This window comes from Amblyraja radiata, chromosome 10 (genome assembly GCF_010909765.2).
Source record: "Amblyraja radiata isolate CabotCenter1 chromosome 10, sAmbRad1.1.pri, whole genome shotgun sequence".
NCBI lineage: Eukaryota > Metazoa > Chordata > Chondrichthyes > Rajiformes > Rajidae > Amblyraja > Amblyraja radiata.
The window spans coordinates 21,802,497-21,825,005 of NC_045965.1; the positions used below are offsets into that span (position 1 = coordinate 21,802,497).

The 22,509-nt window shown below is 45.8% G+C and overlaps 1 long non-coding RNA gene across 1 annotated transcript; it reads right to left on the reverse strand.

Annotated features, from left to right (window-relative positions):
* Nucleotides 1-9,122: 9,122 nt before the first annotated feature.
* On the reverse strand, nucleotides 9,123-10,555 carry LOC116977667. The gene is made up of 3 exons (XR_004413274.1): nucleotides 10,400-10,555; nucleotides 9,646-9,650; nucleotides 9,123-9,163 (listed from the first exon to the last, which is right to left on the reverse strand). It is a non-coding gene; the product is annotated as an uncharacterized LOC116977667 (long non-coding RNA).
* Between the last annotated feature and the right edge of the window lie 11,954 nt (nucleotides 10,556-22,509).

Consider the following 22,509-nt stretch of genomic DNA (forward strand, 5'->3'; position numbering starts at 1 on the left):
GTTTCCTTCATCTCTATCACAATGGTGCAGAATAAGCTGAAGCTGCCTGGTTTGATGTAAGCCAATTAACATCCCCCATGCCTTACCTTTGGCTGATGAATATGAGAAGGTGTCACCCTCCTGCCTGTCGACAGCACAGTTTGCTTACAAGGCTGTCATTTTACTTCAAATTGAGTTCTGCTTGCAATGTAAATGAGCGAAGATGTTCTGAAGACTGGTCCCTGTTTGAAGTAATGCCTGCTATATCCACATACATTTATAACTCCTGAATAATTCTGAAACATCAACTATCCATGTTCTCCAGACATGCTGATGGTCCGTTGAGTTACTCCAGCACTCTGCATCTTTTTTTGTAAACCAGCATCTGCAGTTCCTTGTTCCTACATTCTCCGTCAGAGCTTTTGTCTTCTACCAGCTTTGACTGGTGGTGACCACTACTCCTCATCGGTGGTCCTGACTACCACCATTGACTTTCAGTATCTACCACCATTCTCAGTCCATGGTGCTGTCTACCACCAGTGCTCATTGGTGACCACTAAAATTTGCCATCTGTGGTCCTATCTACCACCACTTTCCATCAGTATCTACCAGTAGTCTCAATCAGAAGTCCTGTCAAAGAGTCATACAGCATTGAAACAGGCTCTTCAACCAATTTGAAACATGCCGACTAAAATGGCCCCTCAAAGCGAATCCCATTGTTCCGCATTTGGCCCATATCCATCTAAACTTTTCCTATCCATGAACCTGTCCAAATGTCTTTTAAATATTGTTAGAGTACCTGAATCAACTTCTTCTTCTGGCAGCTTGTTCCATATTCCACCACACTCTGTGAAAAAGGTGTTCCCCAGGTATTGATTTAATCTCTCCCTTCTCACCTTAAACCTATAATCCTCTAGTTCTTGACTCACCTACCCTGAGAAAAGGACTGTGCATTCAACCTATCTATTCCCCTCATGATTTTATATACCTCTAAAATCACCTTTTAGACTTCTGTGCTCCAAGGAATAAAGTCTTAACAAATCTATTCTCTCCCTGCAGCTCAAGCCCATGAGTCCAAGCAACATCCTTGTAAATCATCTCTGTGTTATTTCCAACTTAATGGCATAATTTCTATAGCCATCATTTCTAAAATGAAACACATTATCTCAAGCATGGCCTCACTAACATCTTGGGCAACTGGAATATAACGTTCCAACTTCTATACTGAATACCCTACCTGATGAAGGCCAGCACGCCAAAAGCCTTCTTCACTACTCTATCTGCAGCACTACTTTCATCAGCAGTGTCTGTCAGAACAAGAGTCAAGAGTGTTTATTGTCATATGTCCTGAAATGGAACATTGAAATTCTTACTTGTAGCAGCACAACAAGTATCTATATCAGTAGACACCAATAAAAAGATGTTCGATAAACAAATAATATAGTGCAAAAGCCCTGTCCCTTGTGCAATCAATGCAGATCATAGTGCAGAGTTTGGATGGAATTTGAGATATTCAATAGCCTGATAGTTGTTAGGAAGAAACTGTTCCCGAATTTGAAATTGACTCTATTTCTTTCTCCACTAATGTTGCCTTCACTGCTGTGTTTCCAGTCCGTTTCTGTTGCTATTACTGGGCAGTGCTGGTTGGTTGACTGGCATTCTTCCACTACTATTTACTATCATAATATATATTAATCTGAAGAAGGGTCGCGACCCGAAACGTCATCTGTCCATTTCTGCCACAGATGCTGCCTGACCCACTGAGTTCCTCCAACACTTTGGTGTTTTGCTCAAGAGTCCAACATCTGCAGTTCCTTGTGAATTAGTTACCTTTGCCAAATACCAAGTGGCACCACTTCCTCACCGCCCACTCACACTGCCTGAAGCTGATGACCCTTTAACAGTGAAAGTGGGAGCAGTACCGGTGGGGGATCCAATGGCTCATACTGCTATCTACTGAATTTTTCATGCAAGCCGAACACATGGTGCTCGTTGGATCGATGGGCAATTGTCAATGCTGGCATCCATCCAGCACTGATTAACATGAAATGCTATTTAGTCTGAGCATTTCCAACAGGTGCAGTTTCCTCCTTCTCAATGTGATAGAAGATGCCAAACGGGCTAATGATGTCCAAACACCTCCCATGACATCTCATCCAAATGGGTCACTGGGACCCTGCTGTCACAGTCTTAGGTAAAAAATATCTGTACCATATTTTACTGATCAAATGCCAACTACATATTTCCGGCGTGACAGTTCTGTTTACATAATACACCTTGGGTTACTCCTTTCTCAAGTTGGGATTGAGAGGGATAGGACTGGCCCACAAGTTAAGGTTTTACATTGGGGCAAGGCTGGTTTTAGAGGCATTAGGTGGGAACTTGCAGAGGTTGATCTATTTCCATGTGAGGGGACAGCTGGCAAGTGGGATTGTTTTGAAAGTGAGGTAGCAGCAGTACAGGGGCAGCATGTTCCTGTTGTGGTGAAGTGTATGGCTGGCAAGTTTGGAGAGCCCTGGTTGATGAGAGATGTTGAGGCTCTGGTCAGGAAAAAAAATACAATACAACACAATACAATTTATTTGTTGTCATTTGAACCCAGAGGTTCAAACGAAATTTGATTTCTGCAGTCATGCAAACAAGAAGAAGAACCAAGACACAACACAATTTACACAAACATCCATCACAGTGAATCTCCTCCTCACTGTGATGGAAGGCAAAGTCTTATCTCTCCCCTGCACTCCTCGTTCTCCTCCCGATGTCAGAGTCAAAGCCCCCGGCGGGCGATGGTAAATAAGTCCCGCGGCAATTATAAAGCCGCGCCGGGTGATGCAATGCCCTGCTCCGGGTCTTGGTGTTGGAGCCCCCGGCGGGCGCTAACAAGTCCCGCGGACATTTAAAGCTGCGCCGGGCGATGCAAGGCCCCGCTCCAGGTCATCCGTAACCCCGCAACTCGGGCGGGAGAAGTAGCCGTTGCGGAAGCCCCGCAAAGCGGTCTCCCAGCAGGGGCCTGCGGGCTCCCGGTGTCACCGTCCACCGGGCTGGCGGCTGGAGCCCCCGAATCCCCTGGGTCGGGCCGCAGCAGCGCGCCACCACCGCTCCTCCCGCTCCGAACTCGGCCAGCTCCGCGATGGTGAGTAAGTCCGCAGCTCCGCGACTGGAGCCCCAGGTCATTCCGGTTGGAGGCCGCTCCACGGTGCTAGGCCCCAACGACAACGGAGACCCGACAGAGAAAAGGTCGGGTTCTCCGTGCAGGGGAAAGATTTTAAAAGTTTCCCCCCCCCCCCCCCCCACCCCCCACCCCCCACACACATACCCAGTTTAAAAAAAAAAAACAACTACATTCAAACGAGACAAAAAATAAAAAAAGACAGACGGACTGCAGAGGCCGCTGCGTGTGAGTCGCGCCGCCCACCCGGAAGGAGGCATATGTCAGATTTAGACAGTCGGGATCCTTTTTCCAAGGTTAAGAAATCACACGAAAGGTAGTGGGTATATGGAGTGACCAACCAGTGAAATGGTTGAGGTAGGTACCATAACATTTGAAAGACATTTAGACAGGTACGGAAAGGAATGTTTTAGAGGGTTATGGGCCAAACAAGGCTAACTTAGATAGGGCATCTTGTTCGGCCTGTTTCCATGCTGTATGACTCTATGACTCTGACTCTGGTCAGGAAAAATATGGGAGGTATAGATCAGATTGGGATCATGCAGATCCATCCATGAGTATATGAAGTGTAGGAGTACACTTAAGAAGTCAATCAAAAGGACAAAAAGATGACATAAAATAGAGATGGCAGGCAATGTAAAAGAAAATCACAAGAGATTCTACAGGTATATTAAGAGCACAAGGCTGGCTAGCGACAGAATAGATCCCCCTAAAGATCAAGCACGGCCACAACAGATGGGAGAGATATTAAATGAATATTTGTCATCCATATTTACTCAGAAGATAATGGAAGCTAGGGAATCAAGGCAAAGTTGTGATGTATTAGATCATACACGAATGACCAAAGAGGAGGTATTAGCGGTTTTGAAGCACATTAAGATAGGTAAATCCCTAGAGGCTGATCAAGTGCATCCTCGGAACCTGTGAAAGAAGAATGCGGAGGCTCTTGTAGAGATATTTGCATCATCTTTAGCCACGGGTGAAGTTCTGAAAGACAAGAGGGTGGCTCATGTTGTACCTTTATTTAAGAAGGTTTTTTTGTGAGGTCACCAAGAAGATTGATAAAGCTAGAGCAGTGGACGATGTCTATATGAACGTTAGCAAGGCCTTTGACAAACTCCTGCATGGTGGGTTAGTCTGGAAGGTTGGACCGCATAGAATCCAAGGTGATTAATTTGAATATTTACAGTCTTTTCGCAAGGTAGAGGATTTTAAAACTTGAGGGCGCAGACTTAAATTGAGAAGGGAGAAATATAAGATGGACCTCAGGGACAACCTTTCATCCAGACCATAGTCTTTATCTGGTATAAGCTGCCTGGGGAACCTATAGAACTGCAGACAATGATGACCTTTGAATGATATTTGGACAGATATGTGCACAGGAAGGGTTTAGATGGCTATGGGCAAAATGCAGGCAAATGGGACTGTCCCAACATGCCAACTTGGTCAGCATGGACTGCGGGATAAAGGACCTGGTGTTGTTTAGCTCTTTGACTCTAGTCCTTAGATCCAAAAAGGAGCCAGCACATGATGGAGAAGGAGGCATAATGGATGCTTGTCTTCATTGGCCGAGACATTGAATGTAAGAGCATGTAAGGGTGGTCATGGTGCATCTTTAATAAACTCTGGTTAAGCCACAGATGGAAGAAGTATTCACTTCCCCACAGGCAGGATGTAACTGTACTGAAGAGGATTCAGAGGCTGTTGCCTGGGATGGAGGGTTTCAGTTGTGATAAGACACTGAATAGGCTGGGTTTGCAGGAGGTTGAGGGTTGACCCAAGTGGGGTGTACAACATTATGAGAGGCATAGGTAGGGGGATAGCAAGTATTTTTGCTCATTAAATAGATAGCTCTTTTGCCCAGAGTAGGGGAATCGAGAACCAGAGGACATGCGTTTAAGGTAAGGAGGGAAAGATATAATGGGAACCTAAGGGGTAACTTTTTTCACACAGTGAGTGGTGGATGTATGGAACAAACTGCTGGAGGAGGTAGTTGAGGCAGGTACTATCACAATGTTTAAGAAACATTTAGACAGGTACATAGATAGAGTAGGTTTAGAGGGATAAGGACCAAAAGCAGATGTGTGGGACGAGTGTAGTTGGTCGGTGTGGGCAAGTTGGGCCGAAGGGCCTGTTTCCACGCTGTATAGCTCTATGAATCTATGACAATTAAAAACAGAGGGCACATATTTCAGTTGCGGAGCAAGAGATTCAGTGGGGATTTTAGTTTAAGGTACACAAAAAAGCTGGAGAAACTCAGCGGGTGCAGCAGCATCTATGGAGCGAAGGAAATAGGCAACGTTTCGGGCCTGGTTTAGTTTAATAATACAGCATGGAAACAGGCCCACCGTCCACAACGACCAGCGATCACTCTACACTTGTTCAATCCTACACACTAGGGACAATTTTACAGAAGCCAATTAACCTACAAACCTGCACGTCTTTGGAATGAAAAAATCTCTCACCAGAATGTGGTTGTAACCTACCTGGCGAAGTGATGGAAGGTGGTTGCAAATGCTGCATCTGTATTCCACTCATTTGTCTGAATCTGCGATGTTGGAGCCAAACTATTCTTAATTGTAGATATCAAAGCCCCACGCTCAGAGGACAACTTGTGCTCTCGTTATTCAAATGTTCGAAAGTGTTGTTCAATATGGAGGAGTAATATATCATCAGATGGAGGAGGCTGGCAGGCGATAATCAGCAAGAGTTTACCTCACCCAGGGATTGCAAAGAAGTTCCTGAAGCTTTGATTCTGTCAGTATGATTCTATCTGCTTCTTGAGATTCCTTGATGCAGTTACAGGGAAATTCTCCATTGAACAGCACCACTGAAAATCACGAAGATGACTTTCCAGGGCTTAGAGTGCCTTTCTTTTGACTGCATCTGATACTGAGGTTGATGCTGCATGCTCTGACAGATTTTATTATTAATTCTCGCCGTGGAATTTGAAACAACAGAGTGTTTGCGAGGCAGTGGGTCTGAATTTTGAATGAGGGACGGCTGCAAGACCCAATTGACAATAGATTGCCTCCCGTGAAGAATATTAGTGAACCAGATAAAAATTTATATTGCATTAGTTTCATAGCCAACATTACTAATACCGGTATTATTTCCAGAGTACTTAATTCACTGAATTTAAATTCCCTAATTGCTGTGTGGGATTCAGATGATTCTGGATAATTATGTCTCTGGATAGCGTGTTGAGCAACAGTCACCATTCCAATAAATTGGATAATAGCACTTTTGTACATGGAACAAAGGTTGTATTTTTGAGTAATATTTTCTTCTATGTAGCACACAATGCATTACCAGGTGTAAAAATCCTGTGGGGAACACCACACTGTAGGAAAACGCTCAGTACACAATGCACATGTCACGCTGTGTAAAGGATTCCAGGAAATAAAACCCACTAAAGTAACATTGCACAACTGGATCTGAACTTGCTGCCAGAGGAGGTGATAGAGCCATAGAGCTACAGTATACAGCACAAACAACAGGTCTTTAGGCCCAACTCATCCACACCGACCAAGGTCCCCATCTAAGGTAGTCCCACTTGCCCACAATGGTGAAATCAGACACGATTACTACATTTCAGGGGCATTTATCAGATATTTACATAGGCATGATATAGATGGCTATGGTCCTAATCAGGCAAATTGAATTAGTGTAGAAGGAGGCGGCACAGTGTTGCAACAGTAGAGTTGTTGCCTTACAGTGCCAGAGACCCAGGTACCATCCTGACTACGGGTGCTGTCCGTACGGAGTTTAAATGGTCTCCTTGTGACCAAGTGGTTTTCTCTGGGTCCTCTGGTTTCATCCCACACTCCAAAGACATATGGACTTGTAGGTTATTTGGCTTTGGTAATATTGTAAATTGTCCCTAGTGTGTAGGATAGCGCTAGAGGACAGGACGATCGCTGGTCGGCATGAACTCGGTGGGCCAAAGACCATGTTTCCGCGCCGTATCTCTGAAGTCTAAAGGGTGAAAAGATCTGTAGGGATGTGGTGACCTGTGTCTGGTCTCTATGAACTCTGAAAAGTTGGGAGTCAGACAATCCAAGGACATTGCTGCCAGAACTGGGGTTTTGTTGCTGCTGGTTCACTTGACCCCCAACATCGTGGCAGACGTCTGTTTGTTCCGGCTGTTTTTTACCGGCATAAAACATCCCCAAGCGATTCCGCCCACTCTGCAAGACTTAATATTCAGTCCCCTGGATCTTAAAAACAATAGTCATTGTGCGTTGACATAGCAACAGGTTTCTCTGAAACCATGCTGTTTAATAGGGCCACATTCATGCCTGTCCTCACTGAGATCTGTCACCTCCTGAAACCTCAAATAGAGCCTCACTACAGTGCTTGATAGCTTTGTCCCTGGAGATCAGGACCACAGTTCATCTCTTTGCCTTTATATATTGATCAAGGAAGATGCTTTGCTCACATTTAACAAATTCCATCCTGTCCGAGTCCTTTACTTATGGGAGACTGCTGCTTACGCCATATGATCTCACGGTCTGTTGCCGACTGCTGCCTCAGCAAGGTCCTCCAAGTTCTGCACTCGAGTGGAGAAGGTTTCATTTGCAGGCCACAGGAGCGGTCACACCAGGCAGGGCCACTTGCCTGCATTACAGGCTTCCTCAAATTGCTGCCATTCATAAACTGCACATGCCTTTACACCTGGAGATCAACTCAACAACCTTCCGTGGTCCCATAGAGGTTTCTGTGACCCTCCTGCAGAAAGAGCATAACTCTTGCAAACAATGTCTTCACTACCACTACCTCACACCCTCACCCCTACCCACTATTGTACCTATTATTCAGCAGCAATGCTGCCCAGTCACTGGAATGGTAATGATTGCATTGTTGCATGTCTCTTTAAGAGTATGTAGGTTGCAGCTACTTTATGTGAAAAATATTCCCCTTAGATTTCTTTTAAATCTTTTCTCTCTCTCCGGAAGCCTATGTCCTCTGGTTTTAGACTTCCCTGCCCTGGGAAAAAGACTATGACTATCTAGCCAATCCCTCATAATTTTACAAACCACTGTAAGATCACCACTCAGTCTCTTTTGTTTTGTTGCAGGGAAAATGTCCCAGCCTATCCACTCTCTCTTTATAACTTAAGCCCTCCAGTTACTCAGCCCTCACATTACTCTGAATATTTTCTGCACCCTCTTTAGCTCAATCACATCCTAACTACACTGCGGCGACCAGATTGCACACGGTACTCCGTGCGGCCTAACCAATTCAGGGATGATGCTCCCCCATGGCTGGAGTTTCTAGAAAGGGTCATGGTGTCAGAATTAGCGGAATCCTCAGGACAGAGGTGAGAAATAAAATTCCTTCATCCAGAGAAAGATCAATTGTACATTTTGACTCCTTTTGTATTCTTAGTTTTCATCACCCCATCCGATGGATATACTGTAGCTTGCGCAGTGCTAAACTTTACTTTAGACTTTAGATATACCGCGCAGAAACAGACTATTTTGCCCACCGAGTCTGCGCCGATCAGCTATCACCCTGTAGGCTAGCATTATCCTACACACTAGGGACAATTTACAATTGCCACTCAAGGATATTCATGGTAGATCTAAGACATAGCTTTCTGCATGTCTCTTCCACAAACTCCTCATGTCTCTAATTAATAAAATCAACCAACCTCAGATTAACTCTACTAATTTAATAAATTGTAATTTCTGAAAAACGAGTTCTGTATTTCTAACAATCTCCGTGCTTAGATATTTCCCAACTTTACTATTGAAAGAGCTCGTATGATTATTCTTCCCAGATACCTCATCCAATAGGAATAAAGATTCCAGTCAGTATCTTGCATATTTAATCAAATCGTTCTGTCTTTGAAATTCCTGCGATTATAGCTCTAGATTGTGTTTTATTTTCCTTGTCAATTAATTCTTGGTGTCCTGCTACCTTTTGTAAATCTGTGATGCATTTTCACCAGGCCAATATACAATGCTCGCCATAATGTTTAGGACCAAGACCCATCATTTATTTATTTGCCTCTGTACTCCACAATTTGAGATTTGTCATAGAAAAAAATCAAATGTGGATAAAGTGCACATTGTCAGATTTTAATAAAGGTCATTTTTATACATTTTGGTTTCACCATGTAGAAATTACAACAGTGTTTATACATAGTCCCCCCATTTCAGGGCACCATAATGTTTGGGACACAGCAATAACATGTAAATTAAAGTAGTCATGTTTAGTATTTTGTTGCATATCCTTTGCATGCAATGACTGCTTGAAGTCTGCGATTCATTGACTCACAAGGGTGCTCGCATTTACATGTTGATGACGAATACAAACGTTGCATACATTACAGACATCACCAGTTGCTGGGTGTCTTCTCTGGCGATGCTCTGCCAGACCTGTATTGCAGCCATCTTTAGCTTATGCTTGTTTTGGGGGCTAGTCCCCTTCAGTTTTCTCTTCAGCATATAAAAGGCATGCTCAATTGGGTTTTAGATCGGGTGATTGACTTGGCCTTTCCAGAATTTACAATTTTTTAGCTTTGAAAAATTCCTTTGTTGCTTTCGCAGTATGTTTGGGATCATTGTCTTGCTGTAGAATGAACTGCCAGCGAATGAGTTTTGAGGCATTTGTTCAAACTTGAGCAAATAGGATGTGTCTATACACTTCAGAATTCATAATGCTACTACCATCAGCAGTTGGATCATCAATGAAGATAAGTGAGCCAGTACCTTCATCAGCCACACATGCCCAGGCCATAACACCCCCACCACCGTGTTTCACAGATGAGGTGGTATGCTTTGGATCTTGGGCAGTTCCTTCTCTCCTCCGTACCTTACTCTTGCCATCACTCTGACATAAGTTAATCTTCATCTCATCTGTCCACAAGACCTTTTTCCAGAATTGTGGTTGCTCTTTTAAGTACTTCTTGGCAAACTGTAACCCGGCCATCCTATTTTTGTGGCTAACCAGTGGTTTGCATCTTGCAGTGTACCCTCTGTATTTCTGTTCATGAAGCCTTCTGCAGACAGTGGTCATTGACAAATCCACACCTGAATCCTGAAGAGTGTTTCTGATCTGTCGGACAGGTGTTTGGGGATTTTTCTTTATAATAGAGAGAATTCGTCTGTCATCAGCTGTGGAGGTCTTCCTTGGCCTGCCAGTCCCTTTGCGATTAGTAAGCTCACCAGTGCTCTCTTTCTTCTTAATGATGTTCCAAACAGTTGATTTTAGTAAGCCGAAGGTTTGGTTGATGTCCCTAACAGTTTTATTCTTGTTTCTCAGTCATAATGGCATCTTTGACTTTCATAGGCACAACTTTGGTCCTCATGTTGATAAACAGCAATAAAAGTTTCCAAAGGTGATGGAAAGACTGGAGGAAAGACTAGGTGCTGAGAGCTCTCTTATACCTGCATGTAGGAGGCAATTAAACACACCGGAGCAATTACAAATGCCCGTGAAGCCATGTGTCTCAAACATAATGGTGCCCTGAAATGGGGGGACAGTATAAACACAGCTGTAATTTCTACATGGTGAAACCAAGTTTGATAAAAATTGCCTTTAATAAAATCTGACAATGTGCACTTTAAACACATGTGATTTTACAAATTTAAAAATCTCAAATTGTGGAGTACAGAGGCAAATAAATAAATGATAAGTCTTTGTCTCAAACATTATGGAGGGAACTGTGGGTTGATGGGAATGCGTTACCAGGAATGGTGGTTGAGGCAGATATGATAGTGGCATTTAAGAGGCTCTTAGATAGGCACGTGGATATGCAGGGAATGGAGGGATATGAATTGTGTGCAAGCAGAGGAGATTAGTTTTACCTAGCTATGTTTGGCACAGACATTGTAGGGCGTAGGGCCTGTTTCTGCCCTGTACGGTTCTATGTTCGAGAACTCTCAGTACTTGGGGCAGCAGTAGAGTTGCTGCCTTGCAGCTCCAAAGACCCAGGTTCGACCCTGACTATGTGTGCTGTCTGTGCAGAGTTTTTACGTTCTCCCAGTGACCGCATGCGTTTTCCCCGGGTGCTCCGGTTTCCTCTCATATTCCAAAGATGCACAGGTCTGTAGGTTAATAGGCTTCTGTAAATTGTCCCTCGTGTGTATGGGTGGATCGCTGGTCGTCGCAGACTCAGTGAGCCAAAAGTATTGTTTCCACACTTTACCTCTAAACGAACCTAAGCTGGATCTGAATTCTGCTACATTGTGTATTCTAATCTCTGAATATAAAGCCCAGTCATACATTCGCTTTTTAAAATCTGATTTTCAGTCTGTTCATGGCCAAGGAACCGAATTGGGCCTGTTCTTTCACATGCCAATGATAATTCTGGCAATTGATTGTTCATTAAGTACCCTTGAATCAAGTATTCAAGTATTCAAGTTAGTTTATTGTCATGTGTCCCTGTATAGGACAATGAAATTCTTGCTTTGCTTAAGCACACAGAAAATAGTAGGCATTTACTACAAAACAGATAAATGTGTCCATATACCATGATATCAATATATACACACATGAATAAATAAACTGATAGTGCAAATAACAGAAAGTGGTTGGTAATAATCAGAGTTTTGTCCGAGCCAGGTTTAATAGCCTGATGGCTGAGGGGAAGTAACTATTCCTGAACCTGGTTGTTGCAGTCTTCAGGCTCCTGTACCTTCTACCTGAAGGTAGCAGGGAGATGAGTGTGTGGCCAGGATGGTGTGGGTCTTTCATGATACTGCCAGCCTTTTTGAGGCAGCGACTGCGATAGATCCCCTCGATGGAAGGAAGGTCAGAGCCGATGATGGACTGGGCAGTGTTTACTACTTTTTGTAGTCTTTTCCTTTCCAGGGCGCTCAAATTGCCGAACCAAGCCACGATGCAACCGGTCAGCATGCTCTCGACTGTGCACCTGTAGAAGTTAGAGAGAGTCTTCCTTGACAATCCGACTCTCCGTAATCTTCTCAGGAAGTAGAGGCGCTGATGTGCTTTTTTGATGATTGCATTAGTGTTCTCGGACCAGGAAAGATCTTCAGAGATGTGCACGCCCAGGAATTTGAAGCTCTTGACCCTTTCAACCATCGACCCGTTGATATAAATGGGGCTGTGGGTCCCCCTCCTACTCCTTCCAAAGTCCACAATCAGTTCCTTGGTTTTGCTGGTGTTGAGGGCCAGGTTATTGCGCTGGCACCATATGGACAGTTGCTCGATCTCTCTTCTGTACTCTGACTCATCCCCATCAGTGATACGCCCCACAATAGTGGTGTCGTCAGCGAACTTGATGATGGAGTTCGCACTGTGGTTCGCTACGCAGTCATGGGTATAGAGTGAGTACAGCAGGGGGCTGAGCACGCAGCCTTGAGGTGCTCCCGTGCTGATTGTTATTGAGGCTGACACATTTCCACCAATACGAACAGACTGTGGTCTGTGGACGAGGAAGTCGAGGATCCAGTTGCAGAGGGATGCGCAGAGACCCAGTTCTGCGAGTTTGGTAACCAGTTTGGAGGGGATGATTGTGTTAAATGCCGAGCTGTAATCAATGAATAACAGCCTGACATATGAGTTTTTGTTGTCCAAGTGGTGCAGTGCGGAGTGGAGGGCCAGCGAGATCGCATCCACCGTTGATCTGTTGTGGCGGTACGCGAACTGCAGTGGGTCCAGGTTTTTGTCGATGTAGGAGTTGATTTGCTCCATGATCAACCTCTCAAAGCACTTCATCACCACCGGCGTTAGTGCCACTGGTCGATAGTCATTGAGGCATGTCACCTTACTCTTCTTGGGCACCGGTATAATTGATGCCCTTTTAAAGCAGGTGGGGACCTCAGACCTCAGAAGTGAGAGATTGAAAATGTCCGTAAAAACTCCCGCCAGTTGGTCTGCACAGGTTTTTAGAACACGGCCGGGTATACCATCAGGACCAGGTGCTTTTCGGGGGTTCACCCCTCTGAAGGATTTCCTGACATCGGCCTCTGTGACTGAGACTGAAATGCCATCGCAGCGAATGCTTTCAGATTTCCTCCATTGAGAGAGCATTCCTTTGCTTTATTGAACAAGTGCAAACCAAAAGTTTGTGACGTGTATGAAAAATCTATTAAACCAGCAGCAGTGTGGCGATTCATGTGGTATTACAGGATGAGCGGATCTCTCATTGGGAGTGCTCATAGTCGTTGCTGTGGGAAACAAGACAGTGGTTAAAGTGCCCTCACCAGGGCAACCAGAGCACAGCAGCTGAAAGGTGGTGCTGGAGGGAGGGTGAGAAGCAGGATGTAGGCAGAAGGTGGAGGGGGGAGCAACACTTTCGGTTATGTCGGGCTCCATCAACCTCCAGGCCAAAGGTGGGCAGGGTGTGGTAGCGACGCCCCTCAAAAATAAGGGGAGGGATTCCATGCCAGTGGGCCACATGAGTGGCAAGGGTGGGGGATAAATTTGTGTAAACAGTTTTGAATGTTTGTATAGCCTCCGAAAATGTCGGATGAATTTTTTGCACTTCCTGTATTGTATATAATTATTACTTGAATAAAGTATTTTTAAATTAAAAAAAAAACAGGCCTATTCCAGACTGTAGGACGATGTGCTGAGGGACACACTGAACCTTGGTGCAGCTAACGCCAAGGCTCAGTGAGAGATTCACGGACAGAGATCTTCCGCTGAGGAGCCGAGTCCTCTGAAAGGAAGGGATATCACACCAGGGGGGGGCACATGAGTGGCGAACTGGCAATGCTACCTTATATTAAAAATATAGTGAGGATTTAGATACTAGACAACTGTATCGGAGGCCATGGAGAGGCACCATTTCAGCTCGGGACTCTACATGTCCTCCAGAGATGCTACTTGACCCGCTGAGTTACTCCAGCACTTGCTGTCTTTTTGTTTGGTAAATCAGCATCTACAGTTCTTTGTGTTGCTGCGTGTCTAAACACTGAATAAAACACTATTGAATGTGGAGATACTACTAAAGCAATGTCTTTTATGCACCGTTTTTAGTTTTATTATTGGGAATAAAGTGTCTTCGTGATACGTATGTAAGACAAGCCCCGGTGCGCTCGCTGTATGGGAGCGCGGGAGCGCGGCAGCGCCGGGCTTGCAGAGGGAGGGAGGGAGGGAGGCGGCCATCGATCAGTGCGGGGATCTCAGCTCCTTCACAGCGGCCGCCGAAAGCCGAGACTGGCCATGCGATGAACAGGGCACGGATGCGGCGTAGCCCGGGTTAGATATCGGATTCCACCATGTCCCCCCGAGGGGCGAAGGCCGCGGCGACGGCAGCAGCAGCAGCACCCACCCCTCACCCTCCCCGCCGCCTCCAGTCGTCGCCGCGCTGGAGGCAATGGCCGTCGCATGCATGATCCGCCGCCGGTCACGTCACCTGTGACGTCACCGCGCAGAAGGGCTCGCCCCAACTTCCGGGCAGGTGTGTGTGTTTGTACCGGAAATGCGCTCTTGCATGATCTCCATACACAACTTAACAATCCAGTGTGAATCAGCAGTGAGTTATTGCTATGTTATTTCTTGCAGCAGCACAACAGGTTTGTAAACTGTGTACTCAATGCATAAAATAATCAACAAAACAGTTCAATAAATAACCCATATAAACAATACAGTGCAAAGTATAGACAAGTATATATGTATACACACACTTATACCCCAAAATATCCATGACAATGGCTTCAAATTCACCTGGACCATCTTTGACCCCTTTCTTGATCTCTGTATCCACCACAGTCTATTGACTAACGTCTACTACAAACCCACTAAGTTCTTATTATCTGGACTATACCTACACCCACCCTATGTCTCGGGCGGTCACAGTGGTGCAGCGGTAGGGTTGCTGCCTTACAGCGAATGCAGCGCCGGAGACACGGGGTCGATCCCGACTACAGATGCTGCCTGTACGGAGTTTGTACATTCTCCCCATGACCTGCGTGGGTTTTCTCCGAGATCTTCGGTTTCCTCTCACATTTCAAAGTTGTACAATGTATTTATCATTGGCTTGATAAATGTAAAAATTGTCCCTAAAGTGCAAGTGAAATGAATTTGCCAGCAGTGGTACAATAAAAAAAGACACACAATACACAATAGAAATTTAACACAAACATCCACCACAGCATTCCTCACTGGTGGAAGGCACAAAAATTGGCCAGTCCTCCTCCATTTTCACCAGTGGTCGGTTGAACCCTCAACCCTCGCAGTCGCCGCTGCGGGCGTCCAGATGTGTAGACAAGGTAAGTCCAGGTAAGTCCTGAATCGGTGCATCCCCACCGGAGACCGCTGCTTCAAGATGGTGTAGGCCGCAGGCCGGCAGTCGAGGATCTAAAGTCCCTGCCGCGCCGCAGCAAGAAGCACCGCAGACCGCAGAGCCGGCGGTCGGAGCTCCTCTCCAGGGATCCCCGGCGAGGGACCCCGCTCCGGATGGTAAGTCCCCGCCGCGCCCGCAGTTAAAAGTAGGCCGGCGGTCGGAGCTTCTCCCGGGTCCCCAACGAGGGATCCCAGGCTCCGGACGCAGGCTTCAGGCTGCCGTGGGCCAGCGAACGGAGCGTTCCCCCCCTCGCCCTCTCGCCCGCTCCACAACAAAAGCGTCCTCGCTGCGCCCGCAGTTGAAGGCCCGGGCGTGTCTCCGGGAAAGGCCGCACTGATCCTCGATGTTAGGTCATGGGGGAGGCGACCTGGAAAAAGTCGCCTCTCCGTGGAGGACGCGACCGAAACGGTTTCCCCCTTACCCCCCCACACAAGACACACCGAGAGACATTAAAAACATACATTAAGACAAACTAAAAAAGTAGAAAAACAAACACGTTGCTGGCAGGGCTGCCGGCTTGCATCGCCCCCACCGACCTCCGGCGTTAGTGTTTGGGGATCGCTGGTCGGTGCGGACCCGGTGGGCCGAAGGGCCTGTTTCTGTGCTGTATCTCTAAACTAAAGTCACCATACCCTATTCTCAATTCTCAATTTCACCATCGTTCGCATCAACTCCCAGGATGAGACTTTCCATTTAAGACATCCTAGATGTCCTCTTTGGTAAGTGTGGTTTCCACCCTGTAGTTAATGGAACGCTCACCTGCGTTGCCTGTATGCATGTAGTTCTGTCCTCGCTCACCCTCTCTCCAGACAGAACGATAGAGTTCCCCTTGTCGTTACATTTCATGCCACCAACCTTCAATATGATCCCATCACCTGTCACATCTTCCATCCACACGCCACTCTGCATTCCACAGAGACTTCTCTTTCCGCAATTCAAAGATATGAATATTGAATTCTCCAATTTTTAAGTAATTTTAACTAACCTATAAACACCCCCTTTTCCCCCTCTCTTGTGCACAGAGAAATGCACAGCCATTTCGCACTTTCTGCTTCCCTTTCTACCTATATGCCTTCCACATTTTGCACATCTTCTATTCTTATCTCACATTTTTTGCCTATTCATCTCTGGCCTTTGTTAAACCATCTGCCATTTGAACCCCCCTGTATCGCATGCCAGAGTTTATCCAACCACCACCTCTCTTCCAGGTTTCTTTCACCCCCCTCCCTCCATCAACCACAATCAGTCTGAAGGAGGGTCCTAACCGAAGCATCACCTATCCATGTTATCCAGAGGCAGAGTGAGGCCAAAGGTAAATTGGAGGAACAGCATCTCATATTTTGATTGGGCAGCTTAAAACCCAGCGGTATGATATATTGATTTCTCAAACTTCAAGTATCCCTTGCTTCCCCTCTCTCTGTGTCCCTCCCCCACCCTAGTCGTCATACTAGTTTTACTGTCATCCTCATTAGTTCCTCTGTCTGTTTATTCATCGCCAAAAATCTCGCACCCAACAATGGCCTATTGCGCGGCCCTCATTTCCTTCATTATCGGTGCTTTTTGCATATCATCCATTCATTTCTCCTAAGTACCTTCTTTATCTCTCATTCCCCTTCCCCCTGACTCTCAGTCTGAAGAAGGGTCTCAACACGAAACATCACCTATTCCTTTTCTCCAGAGATGCTGCCTGACCCGCTGAGTTACTCCAGCCTTTTGTGTGCTGCCTGACCCACGGATTTACTCTGGCTATTTTTATAAACCAGCATCTGCAGTTCGCTGTGTCTACACTAAACCTATTTTTGCTATGTGATATAAAGCTGACTCATCCACATTTTACATCTGTCCCTGACTTAATGCCGTCAGTATACTTGGTAAAAATTGAATGCCTCCTGGTGTGAACAGGCTGTCTAATCAGCAAACTTTGCCAAGACTGGGCTTGCATCTAATGGGATTTAGAAGAGTGGGAAGGAATTTAATTGAAACATGTAAGATCCTGAGAAGCCTTGACAGGGAGCACTTTGAGAGGATGTTAGAGGCATTTGTTATGAGAGGATCCAGATCTAAGGCTGCCCATTTGAGGAAGAGATGAGGCAATGTTTTTCATTCAGAGAGACCTAAGTCTTTGCAAGTCTACTTCAAAGGCCAGTAGAGTGGGAAGGGAGCATCTAATATGCTAGGTCAGTTTGCTGTCAAGAAGGAGGTGGTGTTGGGTCACTTGAAGAGCATTGGAGTAGATAAATCAGTGGGGCCTAATGGGATCTATCCCGGGTTGTTGAGAGAGGCAAGAGAGGAGATTTCAAGGGTCTTGAAGATTTTTGTATCCTGTCCTGCCATAGGTGAAGTCCTGCAGTACTGGATATAGCTAATGTTGTTCCTTTAAGAAGGGAAGTAGACGTGATCCAGTAACATTATAGGCCAGTGAGCCTCATGTCAGTGGTAGGGAATCGGGACGACAGATGGCACAATGGGCTAAGTGTTCGGCTGGCGATCGGAAGGTAGCCGGTTCGAATCCCGCTTGGAGTGCATACTGTCGTTGTGTCCTTGGGCAAGGCACTTCACCCACCTTTGCCTGTGTGTGAATGTGTGTGAATGTGTGTGAGTGATTGGTGGTGGTCGGAGGGGCCGTAGGCGCAGATTGGCAGCCACGCTTCCGTCAGTCTGCCCCAGGGCAGCTGTGGCTACAGAAGTAGCTCACCACCACCGAGTATGACTGAGGAGTGAATGAATAATGCGATGTAAAGCGCCTTGAGTATTAGAAAGGCGCTATATAAATCCCATCCATTATTATTATTATTAATCTACTGGAGACGGTACTTCGGGATAGGATTTACTTGCATTTGGAAGAGAATGGACTAATTAGGGACAGGCACCATCGCTTTTTCTTACTAATTTGATTGTTTTTTGAGGTAACAAAGGTAATTAATGAGGGTAGGGGAGTGGATATTGTCTGCATGGATTCTAGTAAGATATTTGATAAAGTCCCTCATGGTAAACTAATCCAGAAGATTAAGGTGCATGGAATCCATGGTGACCCTGTCATTTGGATTCAGAATGGGTTTACCTATTGAACTCAGCGGGTTGAGATGGAATTATTCGGGTCGGTGGTCTGTGTCCAGTGTAGTTCTTCAGGGATATGTGCTGGGACCTCTGTTGTTTCTGAGATCTATATTACTAAAAGTCTGATCTTGACCACTTCCTGTTGTTCTGTAGATTGATTTTAGATAAAACGCTGCCACTTACGGCTGTGATTTTTGGCCATCTTACTCAGAGTTCCCCTTCGCTGCGCAGGACAAGAGGATTTTTCCCATCGATGAAAAATAAAAGAGTTATTAGTGTTTAAAAAATGTTGAGATTCTCTCTCCTGAAGTCCAGAGGGAGTATAAAACCCGGAAGTGTTGAGTGCCTCAGTCAGTCTCTGCAAGATGTTTGATTGTTTTTTGAGGTAACAAAGGTAATTGATGAGGGTAGGGCAGTGGATATTGATATTGATGGGGGAGCGAGAGGGCCACGTCTCTCAGTCTGTGAATAACGCTGAACACATGTCTACTAAACTGTGAGTGGTTTTATTGACCTGTCAGTGCCCTTAATGTGGTTTGAAAATATAGTTTGGAAATGCTAAAGCTGTGTTGCCTTTGGTTTGGAAATGCTAAAGCTATGTTGCCTATGGTTTGGACATGCTAAAGCTGTGTTGCCTAATTAAAGTTGCCTTGACTAATGAAAGTTGCCTTGCCTAATTAAAGTTGCCTTGCCTTCTATATAATTAAAAGTCTAAGCTTGACCACTTCCTGTTTGCGCTTTATATTGATTTTAGAAAAAACGGTACCACGTACGGCTGTGATTTTTGGCCATTTTTGGCCATTTTACTCAGAGTCCCTGTCCTTCCCATCGATGAAAAATAAAATAGTTATTAGTGTTTAAAAAAGTTGAGATTCTCTCTTCTGTCAATTGTGCCATGAAGGCCACGCCCCTTCTGGTGGGAGGGGGGAGGGATTATAAAACCCAGAAGTGTGGGCGTAGCTCAGTCTCTGCAAGATGGAGGAGGGAGAGGTCACGACTCCCTGTCTTTAGTGGCCTTGCACCCTGCTTGGAATGGAATGAAACTGCACTTGAATTTGGTGGCCTTGCACCCTGCTTGAAGTGGTAAGAAACTGCACTTGAATTTGGTGGCCTTGCACCCTGCTTGAAATGGAATTTCAAGGAATAGCCGTGAGTCAACTGCCAGCCCACCAGCCGTGAGTGAGTGAGCTGCCAGCACAACAGGCTTGAGTGACTGAGTCGCCAGCCCAAGAATCCATTCAGCCCACAATGTCCATACGAGCCCTCTGGAAACCAGTCCCTTCAGCCCACAACACCCATACTAGTGCACCCAGAAAGGTGGAGAGGTGGAATATTGCGTAGGGGTCCAGCCCTACCGTGTGATGCTGGGACCCAACGGGTCCCACTTAATCTAGTATATCTATATATATTAACACAATATATTATTATATTACCCATCCACACCCCTATATATTAACACAACCTGGATATTTGTTGGGAGTCATTTGTTGGGAATCAGATGTTGGGAGTTGGGTATTTGTGTGTTGGCCATTGCATATTGGGAGCTGGAGGTTGAGCAGTGTAATGTATATAATGGTAACTGCACCTTACTCAGTACTAGATGGTGTGATTTAAGTCATGTGATATAATTATATTGTATCAGTCTTATGTGGATATGTGCAAAATAAAGAAGACCCACACTGGCCTGACTGAAACTTATGTGGTTGCTGTTTACATGCCACTACCATAATATCTTTCAGGCATTGGGAATTAGATGTTGGCTGTCCAATGTTGGCATTTGATATTGGTTGTTGAAGTTGGAGTTGTCATTGGTTGTTGAGAGCTAAATCGTAAGAGCTGGGCATTTTATTGTGGAAGTTGGGTGTTGGAAGTTGTTCAATAGTTCCATGGTTCAATGGTACTGAGATACAATGAAATTCTTTTTTGCATACAGTTCAGTAAACATAAATAAGCATATCTTAGATTCAGTACAAGTGTATAAAAATAGTACCCTGAGACAGAACACACGAGTCACCAAATTTGTTGACATTTTCAAGTCTAAGTTGTTATTGATGTAGAGTTCTTAAACTGGCCATATAGGCCCATTGTCCTGGCGGCGTTGGAGGATCAGCCTGGCCAAGTGTAATCGTTGGTGTCCTCTACCACTCCGTGCAGCTGCAGGTCATGTCCGCTCTGTGTGCTCGGTCTCTTGGAGCAGCACCCGATCCAGTCATACATTGGGACTTGGATGTTGAATGTTGGGAATAAGGCATTGGATGTTGAGACCTGGACATTAGTTGTCAGGAGTTTGTTGTGGGATGTTGGGATTTGTGCATTGGTACATGATGTTGGTTTATTATTGTCATATGTGCTAAGCTACAGTAAACAGTTCATTTTGCACGACATTCAGTCAAATCATACTGTTCACGAGTATAATCAAACTACACACGAGCACAATAGTGGTCCAAAATAAACAAAGTGCAGTAAAAACGTGAAAAGGTCGCATCAAGGTAGGTTGAGAGATCTCGGCTTAGAAGAGGACCATTCAATAGTGGAGATGGTTTGTGTGATGGATGTGTTTGCATCCACAACTCTCTGCAGTTTATTGCAATCTAGGACAGAATTGTTGTATCTAGATTCATTTAAGATAGGATGTTTTCCTATAGTGCATCTGGGAAATTGGTAAGAGTCATTGCAGGCATGCTAAATTTCCTGAGTCTTCTGAGGAAGTAGAATAATTTGTGTGCTTTATTGGCTGTAGCATCAACGTGGTTGGACAAGGACATATTGTTGATGCCTAGGAACTGAAGTTCCTGACCTTCGCTCAGCATCATTGATGCTGACTGGGGCATGTACACCACCCTACTTCATGAAGTCAATCACTAACTCATACGTTTTACTGACATGGAGGGAAGGTTGTTGTCTTGACACCATATTACATAAGCTCTCTATATCCTTGCTGTAATCTGCCTTGTCATAATTTAAGATTCATCCGACTACAGCAGTCTCATCTGCAACCTTGTAAATGGAGTTAGCGCAGAATTTGGCAGAAGAATGTTATGTTGGATATTGGGAGTTCATTGTTAGTATTGGATGCTGGCATTGGGTATTGGATATTGGGTATTGGATGTTGGTTGTTGGGCATGGACTATTGGGCATTGGATTTTGGTCATTGGTTGTTGGGCATTGGGTGTTGGACCTTGAGAATTGGGCATTGAGTACTGGGCATTGGGAGTCAGATATTGGGAATCGGGTGATAGATTTGGATTTTAGCTGTTGGAAGTTGGATGTAGTACGTTTAGAATGGATATTGGATGTTGCAAGTTGGGATTTGAATTCTGACCTTTCACTCTCTCTCTCCCCCCCAAGGCATCAGAGATGTTGCAAGTAGCTTCAGGAAACTCGCCTTCAGCCGCGGACCAACCTTTCAGAGCTGTGACAGAGGCCGGCCCTCAGGACGCACTGCTGCCGAGTTGGACGGTGACGGCAAGGCAACCCTGCTCCATGCTGATGACGCACTGCTGGCCAGAAGGGTCGCCTGGAAGTCCCAGCCTCAGCCCTGGGGCCAGGGCCACAGCCCAGGATGGTGGTTCTTGTTTCAGTTTCGAAGGCAGCAGCTGGTCCAGCGTCCCGATGTGGGGGCTCAGCCCACTGCCCATTGACGAGGCCGCCTTCCCGCTGAGCCCGCGCGTCATGCAGAGGAGGGGGGGCGTGGTGGAGCAGCGGGACGCCATCAGAGCGCACGAGGCGCACAAGCTGCAGAGCACACCGCAAGCCCGTCGCAGGGAGTGGGAGTAAGTGCAGCCCAAACCCCGTGCAGGCAGATGCATCAGGTGCAGCTGCAGGAGATGGCAGTGAAGATGGGTGAAGGCAAAGGGTGGAGTATGAGGGAAGAGAGGAAGAAGGGTGAGGGGGGAGGAGAGAATGAGAGAGCGTGGGAAGGGCGAAAGTGTAGGGGAGAGGTGTACAAGATCATGAGGGGCATGGATATAGTAAACGCTCAGTATCTGCCCTTGGGTAGAGGATTCTGAAATTAGCTTCTGACATTGGCTTCGGTGAG